This window comes from Embiotoca jacksoni, unplaced genomic scaffold, assembly GCF_022577435.1.
Source record: "Embiotoca jacksoni isolate LCO1_2020_lvr unplaced genomic scaffold, fEmbJac1.0.p SCAF_30, whole genome shotgun sequence".
Taxonomy (NCBI): Eukaryota; Metazoa; Chordata; class Actinopteri; family Embiotocidae; genus Embiotoca; species Embiotoca jacksoni.
In genome coordinates this window covers 2,502,043-2,523,369 of record NW_027185382.1, presented here as the reverse complement: position 1 = coordinate 2,523,369, position 21,327 = coordinate 2,502,043, and the positions used below count along the sequence as shown (strand labels likewise).

General features: G+C 42.5%; 1 long non-coding RNA gene across 1 annotated transcript in view; it reads right to left on the bottom strand.

The window, feature by feature from the left end:
- LOC138207017 (uncharacterized) overlaps window positions 1-21,327 on the bottom strand; it is a 107,130-nt gene that overhangs the window by 68,398 nt on the left and 17,405 nt on the right. The window lies entirely within an intron of this gene.

Sequence of the window (21,327 nt, the reverse complement as noted above, 5' to 3'; positions counted from 1 at the left end):
AAACATGCAAACACGCACACAACGTCGAGGAGACTATCGGTAAACCGACAGCTCAACCATGTGTGAAAATACATCTGACTCACAGGTAGGACTCGGTGAGGTATAGAGATCCCAGTCAGAATTAGAAAATGTCTTAACCCTAATAAAAGAAAAACAAACTAGAAGGTCTGGCCACACATACAACAGGAAATGGAGATCACATCCAATCAGGCATGACCATTAATTTTCAGGGTTTTTGCTGCCCGTCATCTATGAAAACAACTGTGAAATAATGACTTCTGACATCAGGGTGATGAATGATAGAAAAACAAGCAGTGTCCCCCCGACTCTGGCACCTTTTTGAAAAGCACAGTGTGTGTTTGCATGATAACACAAATATATATGTGCGAACATCTGGCCTAGCCTGAAGAGAGGACCAGTGCTGGACCTGCAGACATTTGGGGTCACTGAAATTGGCCTCTACTCCTGCCCCCCTCCTCTCTATCCTCTGGCTGAATATTTAAATTTCCCCTTCCTCTATGGAAGGTTTTTCGCTCCCGTCACACCTGCCAGTGCTTTGCCTTTGAATGCCGAAACACGATCGGCCGCTAACATGTGATTTTGTTCAGCGAACGAAGAAAAGGTCACAAGACAGTTACACTTTCTGGCAAGCATCAAAGCTGCAGAGACTCTGCTCTTTGGTAAAATGTGGGTGTGTTTTGATATGAAAGGTTTTGCTTTCATTCTACAATATGTTTTGTGAGTTTTACTAGTTTAAATGTTATCCTGTTCATCATCTGGTGTCAGACTTTATACCAGATATTTAAAACCAAACAAAATTTCCCTTTGGGATTAATAAACTAACTAACTAACTAACTAACTAACCATCTATCTATCTATCTATCTATCTATCTATCTATCTATCTATCTATCTATCTATCTATCTATCTATCTATCTATCTATCTATCTATCTATCTATCTATCTATCTATCTACTGTATGCAAACATGGTAATGTTAAGCAGATATAGTGTTAAGAGACAATTTACAGACAATACATCCAGAGATAATTGTCTAAATTTAACTATTTGTGGGAGAAAAGTGCACTGCAGTGTAAACAAAAGTGGAATGATATTTTTTTCAACTGGCTAAAACTATACAGGCCATAAGGAACTGAGCCTTTAATCTCCACAAACAGACAAATAATCACCAAAGCAGCTGATGGCAAGTAGCTGTTCGGTTTGTGTTCGGTAATGAGCCCCAGATAAAGACTTGAGTCCCTCAAACTGACTTTACAAAAACTGCATAAGAAAACAACATTTATTTTCTCATCCAGCTTCGTACCAGCATCCCTCCTGGATGCAACAAACAAAGACAACCTGACGGTGCTTTAATATTTGAAACTGTATTGACTGCAACAACTCCAAATGAATTTCAGGCCCGCAATCAACAACCTTCAAAGAAATTGATTACGTGAAATATTGATGCTTCATCAGGTGAGTGAGGGCTTTTATTGATGCTGCATCAGGATAAGGCGAGTTGATTTTTTTTTTCTCCAAAGTCGTCCAAAACCACTCATTAAAAATTATTACCCAATACTAAAGTAATAAATTACTTTACAAATCACTTCATATAAAACTACTTTAAAATGACTGCCTCCATGTGGGTCTCCCAAGACACGTTAAGACATGTTGCATTGGGTCATGCGCATGAAAAGTGCCACAACAGCCAATCAAGGCATGAAGAGGGTCAGATCAGAACCATCGAGCATGCAGGCAAAGGTCAGGCTGGACTTGTAGGATGCTGCTGGCCTGTATTTACTCATCCAGGTAGACTTTCCCATCCTGCATCCAGACTGAAACAGCCCCCCCCTGGGAATCCTCTCAATACCTCCCCCTTCACAACGAGATTAGTCCAGCCATTACATTGTGTGGCACCATTCAAACATAACAGCACACAGGCCATGAATGAGACCTCTGAATCCCCTCACTGTCATCTGGCGACGTTCCTCTCCAGCTCCACCCCTTCCTACTCTGTCTCTCCTCTCTTTTCATTGAGCCGGGTTTCATCCCTCTCCAGCCACCACCCACCCAACGGACTGTCTGTTAGAGGAGAAGGAGTTCCTTTTCTTTGGGAGAAGAAAGTCCAACGGGCAAAAGGAAGAGAGAGTGCGCAGGCAGGACATGAAACCTATTCCCAACCGTCTCGCCCACCCAGGCCAAAGCCTCTCAACTTGCAGGCCCTTCAGCGGGCATTTTCCACCACTGTGAATTTCTGTGCAGGTAAAGATTAGCAAAGAGCCCTCGGCAACAAAGCATTCAATCACATTCAAGGAGGGCCCTGTATCAAATGCGCCCTCCACCTCCACCTACTTTAGCAGTGCAGGTCTTTCTTCTCGTCTCCTTTTTACTCTCTTCTTCTCTCTTTGGCTTGGTCAGACTGAATTGCCTTTGAAACAGGCATCTCTGCCCCCCCCCCCCCAACTTCCCCCACCCAACACACACACACACACACACACACACACACACACACACACACACACACACACACACACTCACACCACACACACACACACACACACACACACACACACACACACACACACACACACAAAACCCTCTGCCCTTCATCTCTTGTCAATCTGAGAAAGCCAGGAAATGAACGCTCTTTGTGGGATTAATTAATAGCGGGAGCTGGTCAGCGCGCTAGCAGAGCTGTAATTGCTACTCAGCAGAGGGAGGAAGAGGAGGAGAAGGATAGGGGTGGGGGGGGGGGGGGTGAAGAAAAAGTTTGGGTTGCAGTTTTTTTGAGTGTGGAGGGGGTGTTCTTGAGCGCTTTGAACTGAAGGGCTCTGCTGCAGTGGATTAAAGTGAGAAGAGAGAGATAGAGGAGGTGGAGGGGGGGCTTTGAAGTCTGCTGAGAGGTCTAGGAGAAGAAGAAGTGAAGTTGGGTGGTAGAAATTCTGTCTGGCAACATCAAACGGTGTTATCGCCCACTTTCACCTGTTGACACTCAAGGGTGAAGACACTAGATTCAGCAATGCAAGCTGCACGGCAACACGTTCTCCTCTTCTTCTCTCCATCTCTTTCTCTTCATTCTAGTGTAAATAACCCCGCTGAGGACAGTAAGATGCAGATTGGTTTTGTTCGCGCAGTTCACGGGGGCTGATTCGGCTGCTTGCATCTAAAGTTATTTGGTTCATTTCCAAAGAAAATGCAACTGCTTCTTCACCTGAAGTCAGGGGTCAGCCTGGTGTGCAAACATGAAGTGTGCATATGAGCTTATGCATCATTAGAATATATTGTTTCCCACCCTACTCCCACACAGAGGCACATTTGAGCTAAGAGATTTTACTTGTGAGAGGTTGATTGTGAAAAAAACAACAACCTCATAAGGTTATCAACTGATTACTGATCGAGTTCACCACCTGACTTTTAACGCTTTCATTCAAAATGCAAGAGTTTAACGTTTTAATAACTTTCCTCTTAAACAATCCAACACTAACAGAAATCCCAATACATTCTTGGCTGTCTTAGAGTTTACTGTCTTGCTGTGAAAAGTTCAAAAGATAATAAAACAGATGCAGCTGTAGATGTAATTAATAAACATGTCGGTCACGAGGGGAAGTATGGTCTGACATGGAAAGCCTGTTAATTTTGTCTACAAATTACTTTATTCATTTGACAAAACCAGTATATTTATTATCTGTATATGATTAAAAAGATTAAGATTTGAACAATGTTTTTGATGCAATTTTCTGTACAACATTTCCATTTAAAGCTTTTACTCACACACACACACACACACACACACACACACACACACACACACACACACACACACACACACACAGAGAGAGACTTCAGTCCACTCATGTTCACGCCTCCTTGAAAAATGAGGGTTTATGTAAATTCTTTAAAAACTTTGCAAATGGCCATTTCTTTCCCTCCTGAACTGACAAATGAGTGTTGAAGCTCCCATGCGTACTGAGACTTAATCATCAATAATCTTTTCATTTCCGTGAGAGATTATTCAGTGGGGGCCTTTTTCTGGTGAATGTGCTATGACGCTGCAGTTGCACATTAGAAAACACTTCTAATGTACTTCTGCACTTTGAGCTGCTATTGTGCCTTTTGTCTCTGGAGTTCAAATCTGTTGAAACATAACTTTTAATGAAGGAAAAATTAGCGATGATGACTCTCAGTTAAATATGAATATCTAACTACTTTGCTGAATTGCTTCATTTGAAGGACCACGAGGGTAAATTAGCACACTTGCATTCAGTCTCACAGCATATTGTTATTTCTTTACATTGTAATAAATTAATTTTTAGTTTTTTGTCAGTTTTGGTCATTGTGAGAGATGACATATCATTAAATTGCTGTCAAATAACCCATGAAAGTAGGTAGAAAATCTAAATGGAACAAAGTTCAAACTTACTCAAGCTACATTGCTTAAAAAGTTGTTGATATTTGGTGGAAACTTATAAGTCAAGTTAATTTGTGCAGCCCTAGGGCCTTGAAGAAATTAATAATTAATTGAAACAAATTGAAACCTTAACAAAAGGCAAAAACCTATTAACGGAAAACAATAAAAAAGACATCCTTTTAAGATGGTAAAAAAAATAAAATGTTGCCCACACACAGCACACATGGAAACTATCTCAACATTTGCAGACACTTTGCGTCCTAAAGTCTGAGCTGCACAAGACGAACTTAAGTTTTAGGTAAACATGGGTCGGGATCACGCTGCCGCTCGCCTGCCTGCAGAAAATAAATAGATCAACTGTATGTCGCTCACGGGAGTGGACAAGTGCATATGAATACCCTGAAAGTCCAAAAGACGCACCAGACGGAGAAATTGTATGCATATCCAGTGAAGTGAGCCCACATTCACTCATCCATTATACTAGCTTGGCACATTTTAGACACACACACACGCACACACACACACACACACACACACACACACACACACACACACACACACACACACACACACAGGCACGCACACACTGGACAGACAGTATCAAAATTCAGGGAAGAGAGATGTAGTAAGGGGGGGGTTGTTGGAGGTGGGCAGTCAGAGGAAAAGAGTGATCCTTGATTTTTATGCAACGCCTGTTTGAAATTCAACTATCCTTGAGGCGCGCTTGTGCAACACTTTGCTGATGTCTGGAGGCCTGTAATTGTGCACACACATCAATTATGGATCGGGTCTCTGGTACTCCTCGCCTCATCCTCCACCGGCTCCAATCAGAGCGGGGCCTGTGGCTGGTCGCGCTCCCTCTGCGCTTTTTTGGGAGCAGTTTGATTACAGGTGTAGTAAGGCAGCCTTATTATAGAGCAGCGTACGGAGGGGGTGTTTGGGAGGCCTGGTGGTCCCCTTTTATTCCTTTTCCCTCCTTTCCTGTCTGGGTATAAGGGGCATGTTGGTGGGTGGGTGGAGGGAATTAGGGAGGAAGCAAGGGTGGAGGGAGTAGTAGTGGTGGTGGAGCTGGGGGGGTGCGTCTGATTCGGCCATCACATGCCGCTAACAATTTCTGTCAGGTCCCTAGAGGTTCCCTAATGAGCCCCACCGACACGGCCGAAGGCGAGATCCCCGCACCGGCCCACTGAAGTGAGAAGCCAGAAGATCGGCACCTAGCAGCCTTGCAATTATTAATCAGACTTCTCTCTCTTTTTTTCTTCCCGTTTCACTCTCCACCTCTCTCTCTCTTTTCGCTCACTCTCTCTTTTACTCTATTCATCATTTAGTCAAAGTGTTCCCCTCTCGCTCCCTCTCTTCCACTGATATGTACAGCGGTCTTTACAGCACTACATGCAGAAATCTATTGGTTAACACGGAGAGAAAGTCTCTAACAGGAAAAAAGTAGCTTTCATCAAACAAACAAACTTTGATAAAGACGTATCTTATAAGAATCAGTTCTTTTCTTCATTCACCAATAAAATCTACATGCATTTTGTATTTAAGTACATGTACTTTATTCTACTTGATATCATGACTCCACTGTATTTCAGTGAGGGAATATTGTTCTTTTTACTCGCCTGCATTTATCAGACAGCTGTTGATTTGCAGATTTTGCACGATGTACTAAATAGGTTTATAAAATATAATGCAGTTTTTTTAACGACAAAACCATATATGAAGAGAATATTGGGTTATTTTGGCATTGAAAGAGTGCAGAAAAGCTTCCAGGTGCACCAGAGAAACACAATTTCTCATAATGTAAAGATATGAAACGCTAACACACTCAAATATATAAAATGAGTGTCTTTTTCTCATTAAACAAATATTCTCTGAGTCCAGAAACTGTTGTTAATTTGTAAAGTTGTCCGATGAAAAGCATGCATCTTCCAATTTGGTGATTTAAAATTTCAAACTGAAGGTCTAAGTGCTCAATTTTGGGGTTGAAAAAATTCTCACACTTGCGAGCTAAACAAAACCTAGTTAAAAACTTAATATAGTCGTGATAAACTTTAGTTTTTTACAGAACAGCAACACTATGCCATCTTTTTAATTTATTTAATCATTCTTTGGTCTCTGTAAATTATATTCTTTTTGGTCACAAATTTTAACATGGCCTGGTTTAGATAGCGGCTTTTACTACTATCCCAAATACATGGCTACTAGATTTATAAAGAATCATTACAATATTAACCTGTAAATAATTCTGAATTTTTTAAATGCAGTATTTTTTGAATATAGTTTTGAATGTTGAATGAAGATAATTTTATAAATGCTGCCCCTTGAATCTTAAATCGTCACTTGGGTTCACATCTCCTGCATGTCTTCCTCCCCTTTTCTTACTGATCAGTAAAGTAGTCTATAAATTGTTACAAGTGACTACTGGTTAAAAGAAAAAGACACGAAGAAGAAGAGTTAAAGAGACAAAAGCAACAGTGAGATTGTCACCGAGCTCGCTGACACGCAGACGTATACAGCACCATTACCGGCATGCTCTATTTTGCATGAGCCAGGTTTGGCCTTTCAAACACACATATGCAGAGAGTATTATCCCCCCCCCCCCCCCCCCCACACACACACACACTTTTATCCCTCAATGGAGGAAAAAAAGAGAAAGTTGCCTCTCCAAGTCTGGGCTGACTTGCCCTGAGGCAAAAACTGACCTTTGCACCACAAAGGTGAAAAGCTCCGTTCTCATTGGTTTGAGAAAAATGCCTCCAGAAGTAACATTTTTCCCTCTTCACATCTCATCTTTTCATCGGTTATTGTTATTCTTTTTTTTTTTCCTCTTCTCTGGCCTCGTTCTTTCCTCCGCTGAGTGAAAGCCTCCCGTAGCCTCCCCAGCCCTCCCCCTCCAACCCCAAACACCATCACCGGCACCCCACCCCACCCCCCTTCCCGCCCTCCATTCCCGTCTATTTCCCTGACAGGCCCTGATGTTGCTGTAACATTTTTATCACTGGGCGGCTGCACACCTAGGAGCTGTGCAGGACGGAGCGTGTACTGTAGCTCGTGGGATGAAGGGGAAGATTGAGTGTAAGTGCTTGCTAAACAATGTTCCAGGTATTCCTTGGGAACTGCGGGGTCGTTGCTTTGGGGTCAAGTTCACCCGCTTGCTAAGATGTGGATTGCTGACCCTGACCCGGGTGAAATTATATATATTTTTCCCTTCGATGAGCGGCAGCAGCTTAACAGGCCGAACAATAAACAGCATGTGCTCTTGTTTTGATCTAATGCTTTGTCATAATATTGAAATGCTGGTGCAGTAGGTGTGACATGTTTCCTGTTTATTGTCATTTGCATGTTTGCCGCTTTAATCTTGACTTTGATGCTGTTTTGTAAATGAAAATAACTGTATTAATATGCAGAGGGTTTTGTTTTCCATGTACAAGCAAAAGCACACTCATTTTTACACAGTCAAATACTTAATGAGTACAAAACATACCAAATGTTCTATCAAGGTACTTGCACATTGTAACAATCACCAGTAATATGTTTGATAACCACTATTCATTACTATTCAACTGATTTAGAAAAAAAAATTTACAAACGCAAAAATAAATAAAAAAAAAGTAATTACTGTGTTCTTATTAATTATGATTTAATATATTCCTCATCATTCCTTAATGCAGTTCTGCACTGAATCAAACTCCAACTCTGTCTAAAACATGTTTTTAATGAATTACCTGTAAAATCATAATTATTTAAAAGAGCTAATTATTAATTTCATAATAAAAACATGTGAAACCTGATGCAGCTTTCCTACTCCGGTTTTAACAGTATTTCAACTATTATTATGTATTAAATGTATTTTAAAACACACGTATTCCTGAAAGTTGTAAAAAAACAACAACAACAAAAAAACATGTACATCTGGATTAAGGCCACTTATTAATAATTACATTAAGGAAGACAAGTCAAGAAAATTTGATGAAAATCTTTTGGAAAGATTAACCACAGAGAACTAAAATATCTCTCCTTCATCTCTGGACTTTGCATCTGTGCTCTCTCTGCTGTGCACTGATTGATGTGTGCAGACCTGACTGTGGAGTCAACAGAATGGGTGTTTCCTTACAGGAGGAGAGCGAGGCAGAGGGAGAGAGGCTGCCTAATGAGAGCTGAAGACAATGCTGGCGTGATGAAAGAATAGAAGTCGCTCTGCTGGGATTCAGAATTAGAGGCAGAAATTGATGCTGCGAGTGAATCTAAAGAGCGAGGGAAAATTAGGCCACTTGCTTTAATAGCACGACGTGTGCGTCAGCTAAAACGCTCCGTTTGGGCCTCAAAAAGAGACACGAGCGCGGCAGTTACTTCAACCTCAGCAACCTGTGAGTTTGTGTTGCACTGCAGCCAGCTTTGTTTCGACAACATGCGCAACAATCAGTAGGACCATCCACAAACAGTCATCTTTAATATACCTACAAAACATATTCACATCTCTATGTCTATAATTTGCTGAACAAACATTTGATTTACTATTAAAACTTTGGTTGTTTTTTTCCAGCTTTAAACTAGTGAAGGTGGGGAAAAAAAAAAACAGGTCTCAGAAAGGTGAGCCGTGAGGAGCAGAGAGGAGGGAGGGAATGTGCAGAATAAGAAGTAGGCCATCCACTTCCACTGCCTCGCTTACACTTTCATGTCAATATATCACAGCTAGCAACGACTGCCTCAACTATAAGGAAATCTAAGTGCATTTAATTGTTGTTGTTTTTGTTTTGTGTCTATCAGGGTAAAAAAAAAAACTGGACCATTTGCACAAATGAAAATCTTCATCTTAAAACAACGAGGTAAAGTTCTGAGAATTAGACATGAATATAGATCAATATAGTACTGCCACAATTTGAGCTGTTATTTTTTATATTACAGGCGGGTTACTTATGGGATGCTTCTGGCTTCTTTTATTTATTTATTTTTTAACTTACTTGTCTATTTGTTAGTTATTGTTAATAAACTGTGTATCCTTCACAGTTATATATGTTTTATACAACTAACAATAAAATTCACTGTAGAAACTTGTGTCCGTCACTGTGTCAAAATAACAATACTATTATGTAATAAATTAAACCTTCTATTGCAGTGGTATATTCCCCCAAACTGGGTCGATTTTAGCTTCGGTGTTTAAGAAACTGGATGCTCCTTAATCAGTTTTGAAGAAAACATGTAGACTGACACATAAGGAAACTATAATGGTCTATATAGAAACATTATTTTGACTTCAATAATTTTTTACATTTTCAGAAAAAAAAGCATTTACAGTCAACACATCACTGCTTTGGATGCAGCCACCTGTAGCTCCTCGACACAACCCGGTCCAAATGACGAAATGTTTATATTTTACTACTGAAGGAATACTTGGACATTGGGGAAGAAATAATTATGAAATTGTGTCTCCGTTTCAGATTTTTTTTTAATGGGTTTAACTTTAAACAAATATAAACAAATTATCCTGTGTTATCAAATATAAAGTTACATATTCAAATAAATTGGGTTTTTTCATATAAATTTATGTCATCTCTCAGGATATGAATTATGATTCTGTGTTTAGTTAGAAGGCAAATATTTGTGAAACTCGACAGTAAAATTTTCTCTAATGCACCAGTCAAAGTGATAACATACATATTTTCAGTTTGTAAAAAGCTAAAAGTTCTTGAAATTTACAGTTTTTCTTTTTGCCTTTAATATTGTACCAAATCCAGTGTCCTAATTCCCTGTTTCTCTTTAACCACTCACACATGCTGAACTAAACTTTCTCCTCTTCACAACAGTCTTTCCTGCTGAGGTGTATTTTCCTCCTTTAAGATCGAGTCTAAGTGCAACACCACGCCTGATAAATATGCAAGTGTGAGGTAGCACAGAGTAACAAGCACATGTGAGGTGTGTGTTTCTGGCTGAACTCGGGTGGTGCTGGGAGTGGGAAGAGGGGAGAACTGGGTGTGTTGACAAGGAAGATATTGTGTATTGGTTTGTGTTGCTCCTGTGGGTCTCTGTGTGCGCTCATGGGGTGAGTGATGGAGAGGGGTGAGGAGGAAGAGGAGGAGAGGAGGAGGAGGTGGTGGGTTTGGGTGGTAGCCCCGCTGTTTGGCCATACGCTCCTGCCTTCTCTTGCCTTTTCAGCATGGCTGACCAGAGAGCTCATTTGCATTAGTGGTGTGTGTGTGTGTGTGTGTGGGGGGGGGGGGGGGGGGGGGGGTTGGATTTTGCTTGAGGCCTGTCTACTCTTCCAGGCAGTAGACTGGTGTGTGTGTGTGTGTGCATATGTGTGTGTGTGTGTGTGTGTGTGTGTGTGTGTGTGTGTGTGTGTGTGTGTGTGTGTGTGTGTGTGTGTGTGTGTGTGTGTGTCGCAGCATGGAGGGGGCGGAATTGCGCCCTGGCAGAGAGGACGTGTCACATCCATGTAGCCCCCGCTAATCAGGGCCGGCTTGAGCCGCAGCCAACGAGCCGAGGCCTCGCTTTCCCTTCCACACCATGTGAAGAAATGCAGATAATGGCGCACACTGCAGCGAGAGAGGCATGCTGGGAAAATGCTACATACATGTAGGGGTGAGAGCTGCTGGTGGGTTAGCTAGAAGTTCAGCATATGGGGAGGTATCGTGTGTGTGTGTGTGTGTGTGTGTGTGTGTGTGTGTGTGTGTGTGTGTGTGTGTGTGTGTGTGTGGTGTGTGCATGGAAAGGCCACAAGCACACACACGCTTATGGCTACGCTCTCACAATCCACCAGCAGCTCTTTTCCATTGCAAATCCTCAGTCATTTGGTGAAGTGCTAGTGACCCCTATGGGCAAGATGCTGTGATTTTTGGCTATTCATGATGTGCATGGCTGAATTTGCACAAACCCAGTGAAAAAAAAAAAGAGGAGGGGGCGAAACATGCACATGCCATGTAAAACATTTCTGACTCGTACCGTGGATGGAAAATACTCTCCAAACTGGAGCTAAACCATAAAAATCTGCTCCTGATTTGATTTTCTTGCCTCCTAAAGTCCTTTCCTTCAGTTTTTCTGAAGATTTTTAGGACAGCAGCCCCAAAATAATGAAAACCACACAACAATATGTGAAAAAAACAACCTCTGAAAGAACCAAACCATGCAAAGCCAAACGGGAAGAAAACCACAAAAACCCACAGCAACCATCCAAGCGATTTCTCCCCTAACAGGCACAACTGAGGGGCAGGTGATCTGCCAGAGACTGAAGAAACCATGAAATAATTACAGAAAGAGAGGCAAACCTGGCAATCCAGAAAGATATTTCTGCCAATAAGAAGAGGTAGAGACAGAGCAATGTTTCCTGATGCTGCAGCTTGTATGAAAAACTTCTTTACCAAAATATAACTCAAATATATTGACCTTTTTCAGAGTAAATTCTATGTTTAGCTTGAAACATTGTTCCAGAAAACAACTTTGCATTAATAATTATAACTCTGACATGTAAAACTATATATCATCTTATATATGTTCATTCTTTATTCTTCATGTTTACAATCTTTCTTCCCCTTTTTGGTCTTTTCCTCTTAAATTCGGTTGCTTTGTCGCTGCATTTTAACCCTTCTACAACCGTTTTTGGCAATATTGTACTCACTTATGCCAATAAAGCAAATTTGAATTTGAATGGGAGAATATGTGTGTGAGAGAGAGGAAGGATTGTGACAGCAGCAGTATCAGCAGTGAACAGCACCCACCTCCCCTCCCCTCCACCTCCCATTCCACCTCCCTCAGGTCTTCAGGAAAAGAGGTCTCCGCCTGAGCCGAAACCTGCCGCTCTCCTTCTATCATCCTCTACAAACAAAACGCAGCCGAGCGAGAGACGCAAGAAAGAGAAAGTGAAGAAGAGAGAGGGGAGAAGGATGAGCAACACAGGCAGGGAGGGAGGGAGGGGAGGAGGGACAGGGTGAACCATCGGGGCAGATTCATCCCGGCAGGTTCAGATTTCGAAGCGACCCCTGGGTTTTCTTTCTTAGCCCTCGTAGTGGCAAACCGGCGGCGAGCAGATGTGGCAAGCACACACGCCACCCAACACCTCCCCTCCAAGTCTTCTAAACCCATTTGATCCGCATCTTAACTTATGGGAAATATAATGTATTCCAAAAGCAGAAAAAATAATATGACACAAAGGGATCATAAGTAGCAGGATGAGGCCTGTAATAACCTAAAGGGGCTACGTGGATAATAACCCCCCCCCTCCCCCGAGTAGGAGATGTGGAGACCTGGGCCTATATGTTTCTCCTTTGCCCACCCGGGATCTCTAATCCTGGGCTTTGAGGGGGGTGGGGACGCAAGGGGAAGGGGCTGAGGTTGAAGTTAGTGTAAGATGCATTAGTGTCTTCTACACATGTGCGCCCTAATCCCTGCTCTCCAGCTTTTTCTGAGCTGCTTTTGTATTTCATTTTTTTTTCTCTCCTCTCTCCTCCCCCTCTCCTCCCCTCCATCCTCTTTTCTCTCCTCCGCTCCCTCTATCCTCTGCTCTCTCTCTCTCTTGACCAGTTAAATCCCGACGGGGCCGGTAGAGTGACAGGCCCCATTCAGCGGTGTGCTGGGGGTGACAGCTGGTGAGAGGCCCGTGTGAAAGAGCGTTGCCCCCATGATGCCTCCGCCACCCCTCCTCCCACCAAACGCACACACACAGCTAAGGCAGGGCTGAAGGTCTGGGCAGCAGCTGAGCCATCTCTGCCCCATCAGCCCTGGTGTGTCCCTTCTTTGGGTCTCACTGGACGGTCCAAGAGATGTACCGGCGCTGCAAAAATAGGTAGTTGCCATTTTGAGGTGTCAACCTGCGATTTGGTCTCCGGTTTTGGGGACATTGCCGAGTCACCGCGGCATCATTTCTACGCAGACGGCACCTGTCTATCACAGCACCTGGGCAGCAAAGTCTCTGCTGAGTTTCTGCTGGTTCTGTTCTGCTCATATTCCAGCAAATATAAGTTGAAATGCTCCCTATCTGCAGTCACACATGAGGCTTACTGATACAATACTGCCAACAACAACAGCTCCTTTCAAAAACCTCTGTATTTCAGTAAATAAAATTAAATGTAAACAAAGCACCTTACAGGTAAGAGAAGAACATACAATATTTATCATTCATATTTGACCAAAACTGTATTTAGTAGTATGGATAGGACCTCCGATGTTCAGGTTGATTCCCTTTTGGTAACACCGGAGCACAAAAATACATTTATTTGTGTAAAAATGTCAAGGATTTTGACACTAACTGTCATTTACAGTAACCTGGAACAATTTTAACTTGCTTGGTGGATTTCAACGAGGCTCCACAGCATCCAGCTACTTGATCCATCTGCCCTCCCTAAAGTACAGTGGTTGGTCTGCTCTCAGCACGGCTCTCTAGTCGGTTCAGTTCATTAACAAGGGGGAGCTTGTGCTGCTCTGAGGCCTGTAGTATTGTGTGTGTTTGAGTGAGCTTGAGTTAGACCGACAGGAGTGTGTGTGTGTGTGTGAGGGCCGTCTGGTGCTGCCCTCATGTCGTCCATGACAGGATGTTCTTTCTCTGCCCCCAGCTTGCTTGCTTTGCCGCGTGTCCATCAATCTGTGCGTGTGCCCTCACCTGCACCTGTTCATGTGTGTTCGCATCACATATTTCACGTGTGTGTGTGTGTGTGTGTGTGTGTGTGTGTGTGTGTGTGTGTGTGTGTGTGTGTGTGTGTGTTTCCTCCCACATTATGGTCTGTGTGTGTTTCCCTGCTCGCCTGCCTAACGAGGGTCCCTGGTCCATATGTGACTTCCTCATTAACGGGCCCACATGACAGGGACAGAGGCGCTGGCCGCTGGCCCAGAGTAGGGCTGACACCACCGGACCCCCAGACGCCAACGGGACCGTGTGTGTGTGTGTGTGTGTGTGTGTGTGTGTGTGTGTGTGCGAGTGAGTGAGTGTGTGTGTGTGTGTGTGTGTGTGTGTGTGTGTGTGTGTGTGTGTGTGTGTGTGTGTGTGTGTGTGTGTGTGCGAGTGAGTGAGTGTGTGTGTGTGTGCTCCGCCACAGATGCCCTAACCATGTGGCCCCCTGTTCTCTCTTCCAGTTAGGACCACTAATTACAGGCTGGATCCCACCCCTCCACCTCCCTCTCGCCACCCCTCCATCCCTTCCTTTCTCATTCTCTTTTTGTCTGTTTTGAAGATATAATGGTATAATGGCAGGAGAGGATTGATAGTAATTGATAGGAATGGTGCAGAGTTGTTCGTTGAGGTGTTTGATTAAACTGTGCGTAGGAAAGAGATAGAGATTTACAGTACAACGGGGGCTAACAAACAGAAGGACAAGCTGCAAATAAAAGTTGGGCAGGAGCAAAATGACAAGGACAAACCCGCAGCTCATAACAGTTTGAACTGTTGGCAGGTTGTGCAGGAGAGCCGTGCCAGGCGAGCCGCCACAGGTAATGACTGACAGGCTGTCACAGAGAGACCGCTTTTTGGGACTTCAAGTCAACTCCGCAAAACATTCCTCCTGCCTGCCATACCTGGCAGAGGCACAATTGGATAACAAGCAGGGCTGTTTGCACTGCCGGTGGTACATTCAGCAGGAATCACGGGCGAGAAGAACACATAACGTCAGTGAGGTTTTTTCTTTTCTTTTTTTTGTGTGCAGTTAGTGGTCACAGGGAGCTGCAGGGAGGAGACAGAAAACATGAACTGATGCTCACTTCTACCAACACCGCACACTACAGCGCTACCCAAGACAAAACTATAATTAGCGCCTCGTGGCTCGATGCCTGCGCCAACCTATCAAGGCTACTTTTGAAACTGAGCATCATGATCCCGACATAAACAATTCAGTCTTTGAAGACAGTAACTGATCTGAAACGTGTCTCACTCTTGCCCCAGACTTCACTATCATTGGCCAGTGGTACTAAAAACAAAACTCAGCTTTGTCAAACCTGTTGTCAGTCACACTAAATCGCCTCAAGTGGAATATTATTTAAGTCAATTCTTCTTGCCAGTGCACACTTCAAAAACAGCCTCCAAAGCTCACGTAATAAAACATAACATCCAGTCCTTCATTATTAGATGTGTAGATTTCATTTTTGATATCAACCTTCACTGGCTTTTTTGCATTTGTAATTTGTGATACTGTGTCGCCATGATAGTGTGGAGACTGTAAGACAAGCGATCAAATGGAAGATATATTTCATTCTGGTTCATGACAGAAATAGTAGTTTAGGTGATTGAGTGATTAGTTTTTCATTCCTACTCTGTATGTCTGTATTAGAAATTCCGAGACTTTCTTTGTCAGCTTCAGTTGATGAAAAAGGAAAGTAAATTGGCACGTAGACGGTTAATGGTTTAACCATGTGCCGCCACAGCCCAGCTGCAGGCAGATGTTAATTCCATTGCAGCAACAGCAACACTGTTTCAAGGATTATTAAAAGTGAGAAGTTATTGCTGAGAGCAGCTTCGGATTAAAGAACTGACCTGCGATAAGGTTACCAGTGTCCTGGAGATGTGTGCCGCCCGTGACAAGCACCAGCTGGCTCCTCGCCACCCTCACTGACCTCATGATGTTTCACCTACCACTGTACCTGTCACGTTCACACATGTAGACCTCCTCTGTTACATATATGTGCATTTCAGGGTCACTGGAAAATTGTCAAGGAAACAAGAGTCTTTGACTCAAATATTTTCCATTAAAACTTGTTTTTCCAAGTTTTCAAGTACGAGATGAATGATCAAATGACAACCGGTTGGACTCCATCATCTGCCAAAGATATAAAGTAAAATTAAAGACTGCACGGATCAAAGATCGAGGTGCTGCCACCAATTTGTGTCCTCAAAACAAATTTTGTAACATATTAACATGTTACTGCCATCAAAAAAAGGAGGTCCATAATCACAATATGTGATTATTCACATGGTCAGAGTTTGATTTTGGAGGCTGAAGTGTGGCAATCATTAAGGTATTGTTTGGATAAGGGAGTATAATATGCGACGGTGCTATTGTCGAGAATTTAGCTGCTAATCACTTTGTACATTTCAGACTAAAAATCTCAGAGATGGCTGATTGTGTGACAGAGCTATTTATACATAACTGTTAATTACTCAGACGGGTCTTTTAAAATCGACAGATTGTCCGGCTGAGATTTTTCTGTTTACCCCACAATAATTACCTGCCATGCAAACGTCCACACCCCCAGGGGCAGTTTAACGTCCTCAGCAGATATAATTTTTTCCCTAAGCGGGTCTTAAAACTACCGGCTGGTGTTAAAATGAATACCCAGACGCGGGGTTGACCCCAGACAGCCATTTGACCTCTGACCTGCCAATTGTCTTGTTGCCTTTCCCGGGTAAACAGAGACAGAAGGCTGCCTGTCTGCTGACCTAATGGTCTGTCTGTATGTCTACTGGCCTGCCTGATGTGCTCGACTGCGGTTGGAGTATTTTTCAGATGATTAATTAATTAAGTGAATACTGCAATGTGAAATATGCTCAGTTACAAATAAAAGAGTCAAATTTAAGTAAATAAAAAAGATCTGAGTTCAAAAGCGAGTTTAATCTTATTTTACTTCTACTATTTATGGCGTACACATACGTCACTTTTTGTAGCCTAAATGTCCGCATGCCCCTTTTGATCTGTATTACAACACCAACAATAGGTTGGATGTGAATGTTTTTTTGGTCGACAGCTTTCCTGAACCTCTCCGCCACATTATTTTCTATCAAATATGACAACGCCATAATGTACAATAACAAATACACTACAAGAATTCAGTCATACAGAGCTGTGATAACTCAGGGGTTACAGTTTATCAGCCTGCCTGTGTGTCTGCCAATCAAACCATCTGTATGTCAGCTTGTCAACCAGCATCAGAGATAAAGAGAAAAACTTGTTCTCAGAATAGAATCAGCTGTTCTCTGCACTGTCAGACGCTCTCACTCTCCTGAGAAGTGCTGCTCATCCGACATCTGCGCAGATAACACAGAGATCTCCTGCACAGTGCAAAGAGGATGAATGAGTGATGGAGTGAACGCCTCAATGAGGGTAACTACACAGTGGTGAGAAGGTGCAGCATCGAGCTGAACAAAAATTTGTCCTCTCTACAATCTGCCATCTTGTGCTGCAGATCTGAATGATTCCACCCCATTTTCTTCACATGTGGGTGTCATAAAGTCTTTCCAAACGGGTGTCACGTGGCCTGCATGCAAAATTCCTGCCTACTACACCAGGACTACACTTGCCAACATGATATTTCATGGGTAATGATTGTCCAATGCAATTTATAATCTCATAATCATGCACATTTTAGTTTAAGGTGACTCCATTAATCACAAACCTTTCCAGAACAGCGCCATGCTGGACCACAGATTGGGATTTCATCCCTAAAAACATGTATGTAGGAATTGACCTCTTCAGGGGACATTTTTCTAATTAAATCTAAAACGTGATTGAATGGCAAAATATTATCAGGCAGTACAGCCTCACTTAGTTGCCAGTGTGGTTGTAGATTTTTCTTCTTAACATTTGGAGAACAGTCAGCAACACTGGCACTGCCTCAACAGGAAGGTTTGAAAAAACAGAATTACAAACCCCAAAACTCCTAGAAGCCATAGATGCCAGAACAAGAAAAACAAACTACAACAGACCCAATACTAGGAGCAGCATGATGCACCACCGTGACAGACAGCAAGAACAGGTATGAAAGTGACTTTCTCTGCACTTGACAGTTCACACCTCTGTTTTCTGCAACAATAATGACATGCTACATGATGAGAACATACAGTATACTGAAACTGCAACACAAAGGGATGACCTGTCTGAGTGTAATTTGGGCAACGTGCATTTCAAGTCCCAGGTGAAGGCCACAATGACCCGTGGACTTTCCTCTGATTGGACGGGTTTGTTTCTTCTGCAGAAAACATCTCTAGAAACTAGCAAGCACCAACTGATCTTCATACATTTCTCTGATTAAATATTTAAGAGTGTCTGTGCAATTTGTCTTAAACGTGGTATTAGCATGAGCAAGACTCACTAACAAACACTGTTCCTTTGAGCTGCTTTGTCCCTGCAATAGAATACATTTGCATAAAGATAAATGTTTCTCGACAACTTCAGTTTAAACTTGTTGCCACATGTCAGTGGTGTCTTCTTGCATAGTGAGCTGCCACTGGAAATGACTTCCTGTCTCTTATGGATTTATAGCAGCTCAGCAGATGTGAGCATCTGGCTGCACAGGAGTTTGTGTGTAAATTTATGTGAGTGTGTCGACGCTGTTTTGTAGCAGACCATTTTATTCTGTGCTGTTCTGTGTACACATTAGTGGACATGAGCAGAAAAGGAAAAAGGGGGAGTAAATGCAAAGAGTTGATAGGATCTGGAGTGAAAAGCCTGAGGTTGTTATAGGTAATGAACCTATACTGTGTCTCTGCAGCCATTGTCACTTGTAATTGCGACGGTGTTCTTCAGCGGCTGAGAAATGCCAGAGAGGACTGCTCGAACAAAACACCTGCCCCTGCTGTTATTTTACTACAATATTTCCTTCCTGACAATCCCCTGTCTGGGCCCTTTCACAGGCTTCCCCGCCAAGGGTCCACAAGTGAAAATCATTCTTATAGAAATAGAGAAGGGGTGCCAGTTGGGAGACAAAAGGGGAAAGTGGTGACATTATGACACGCTTGTGTTGTTAATTAAAATAAGAGAAAGAGTCCATTCAGTGGTGTTTTACAGATTTCAAACAATAACCTTTTGTGTTCAAAAGAGAAATGTGATCTATACGAACCCAGTGCAGGGTGTGCATTAAACTAGGCGACGGACATCCCCCTTCAATAACAATGAAATGTCACTTTTCTCCAATTTCCACAAGGAATCTGTGTTATATGCTGATGGGTTTATGTGAGGTGAACCGTTACACTGCGTTTCACTTTATTTCCTTTGCTTGTCACTTAAGCATTTTGTTATTTGTGCTGTACATCACACTGCTCTGTGTTTTGTTGTCATTTAGGTCTCCGTTATCCAATTCAGCTTTGTCTTTGCTTGTCATCCTTTTTGAAGGAGATGATGTGGGATCTGTTCTAAAGGCCCTTAGGGTTTGTTTTATTTCCCGTCAAGACAATTTATATTTTTGATGTTCTGTATCACTGAGCATGTAAATACTATAAGCCAATCTAAACATTCGCCTTCAAGTATTTGGGTGTTGTTCGACGTCAGGCGTGCATTCTGTCACTTGCTATCTTGTTGTCAGAGGCAGGATGAGCGCATTAAGACAGACTTCAATGTCTCCAAACAGTATGATCCTTTCATCAGACTATTACTGTTTTGTTTTTTTTAAATCCATGTGTGGGCACGAGCTGAGAGGAAAAAACAGAAACGCCAATCAGTCCATAAATGTATCAAGTCATTAAGAGAAGTCTTGAACTTCTTGACACATTGAATCTTTTTGGAAAAGCTTCCCGTGGGTGGAAATCTGTCCCGTCAGCTCAGTAATGTTTAGATGTGGTTATTCACAGGGACATGAAAGGTATTTCACTTGCTCCTGCTGCGCATGAATCCACGTCGGTGTGAACGAGGGCATTATTTTGGAATATGAAAATTTCATGAATGAAAGCACTCACAATGCGGGGTGCACCTGCAAAATGGCCTCATTTCGCCGTTATTCCACCATGTGGAGGAATTGCTGGACTTATGACTCCCACACGGTTGCTACAACACATTTAAAGATCTGTCTGCATGTTTAACTGGTACAACAAATGCTGCACGCATAAGTGAAGACATTTTGACTATTTTAGCCATGACATGAGGGATGACAACGGTGGTCGGCCACACTACTGCTGCAGTCCAGACTAAAATACCAAAAACTATCATTTTCCATTGAATTTAGTTTTTTTTTTTTTCTTTTAATGAAATTACATGTAAACTATTGCACAGATATTCATGGTGCCCGACCCATGAATCCTAATGGCCTCTTGTCTTTTCCTCTTACACCACCAGTTTTCACTTTTCTGATGAAATATCCCAATATCTGGATAACTGTTTTTCTTGGGGATTAATTCTCCATCCATCACTCCTGTCTACTTTGGATTCACACTTCTGTGGTGTTTAATGTTGTTACAATTTTTTTTTTATTCTGTTCCCGTTGTGGCGCTTTATTATTGCGATTTTGTCTCCCACTACAAAGGCTGTATGGATTCAGTGGTGTCTTTGATATGTCAATGATGCAAATAAAATGATGGCTTGAAATGACAAGAAACAGCAAGAAGCTCAGACTCAGACAGCAGAACTAGGCCACTTTATATAGCAAATGATTCCTGCCATTTGTTCAAGCATGCATACAAACTGTCCTCCCAGCTGTTCACTCTCATGGTTAACAAAATACTCAACTTCACTCAAACAATTAGACCAAACTCTGACCTTATTTCCTTTAAGTAGCAAAACTGCGAACTGTCAGTCTGGTACCAAAGTAACAGTGACGGACAGAAATGGCATCTTCCAGCACTGCAGAAAACGTACAGGTTGAAAGAACAAGTGTCCGCTAATAGTGCCCATCCTGCCTTTTGTTCCTCGTGGGGTGAATTTCAGTGTAAATGTCAAAATTCCTGTAATTACAACCTTTCGAAACGAATACTTCAACTGTCCCAAGTTCAACTGTCCTTTCCCCAATGCCTCTGTAAAAAAGAAAGGCCTGTCTTGAGTAAAGAGAGAGCAAGCTTATAATTGCGAAATACAAGCAATGCACGCACACACACACACACACACACACACAACAGCAAAGAGATACATGAAGATGTGAATAAAGCAAATGCTGGTTGACACTGAAGCATGTAGAGGAAAGTAGGGTGTGGAGGTGGAGAGGATGGAGGGATCAACCAATGCACCGACCTTGGCTGAACTCCAGAGTCATGTAAAAAGGTTTTTCAGTTAATTTTTCATTTCATCTGAAACAATTTCCACATAGC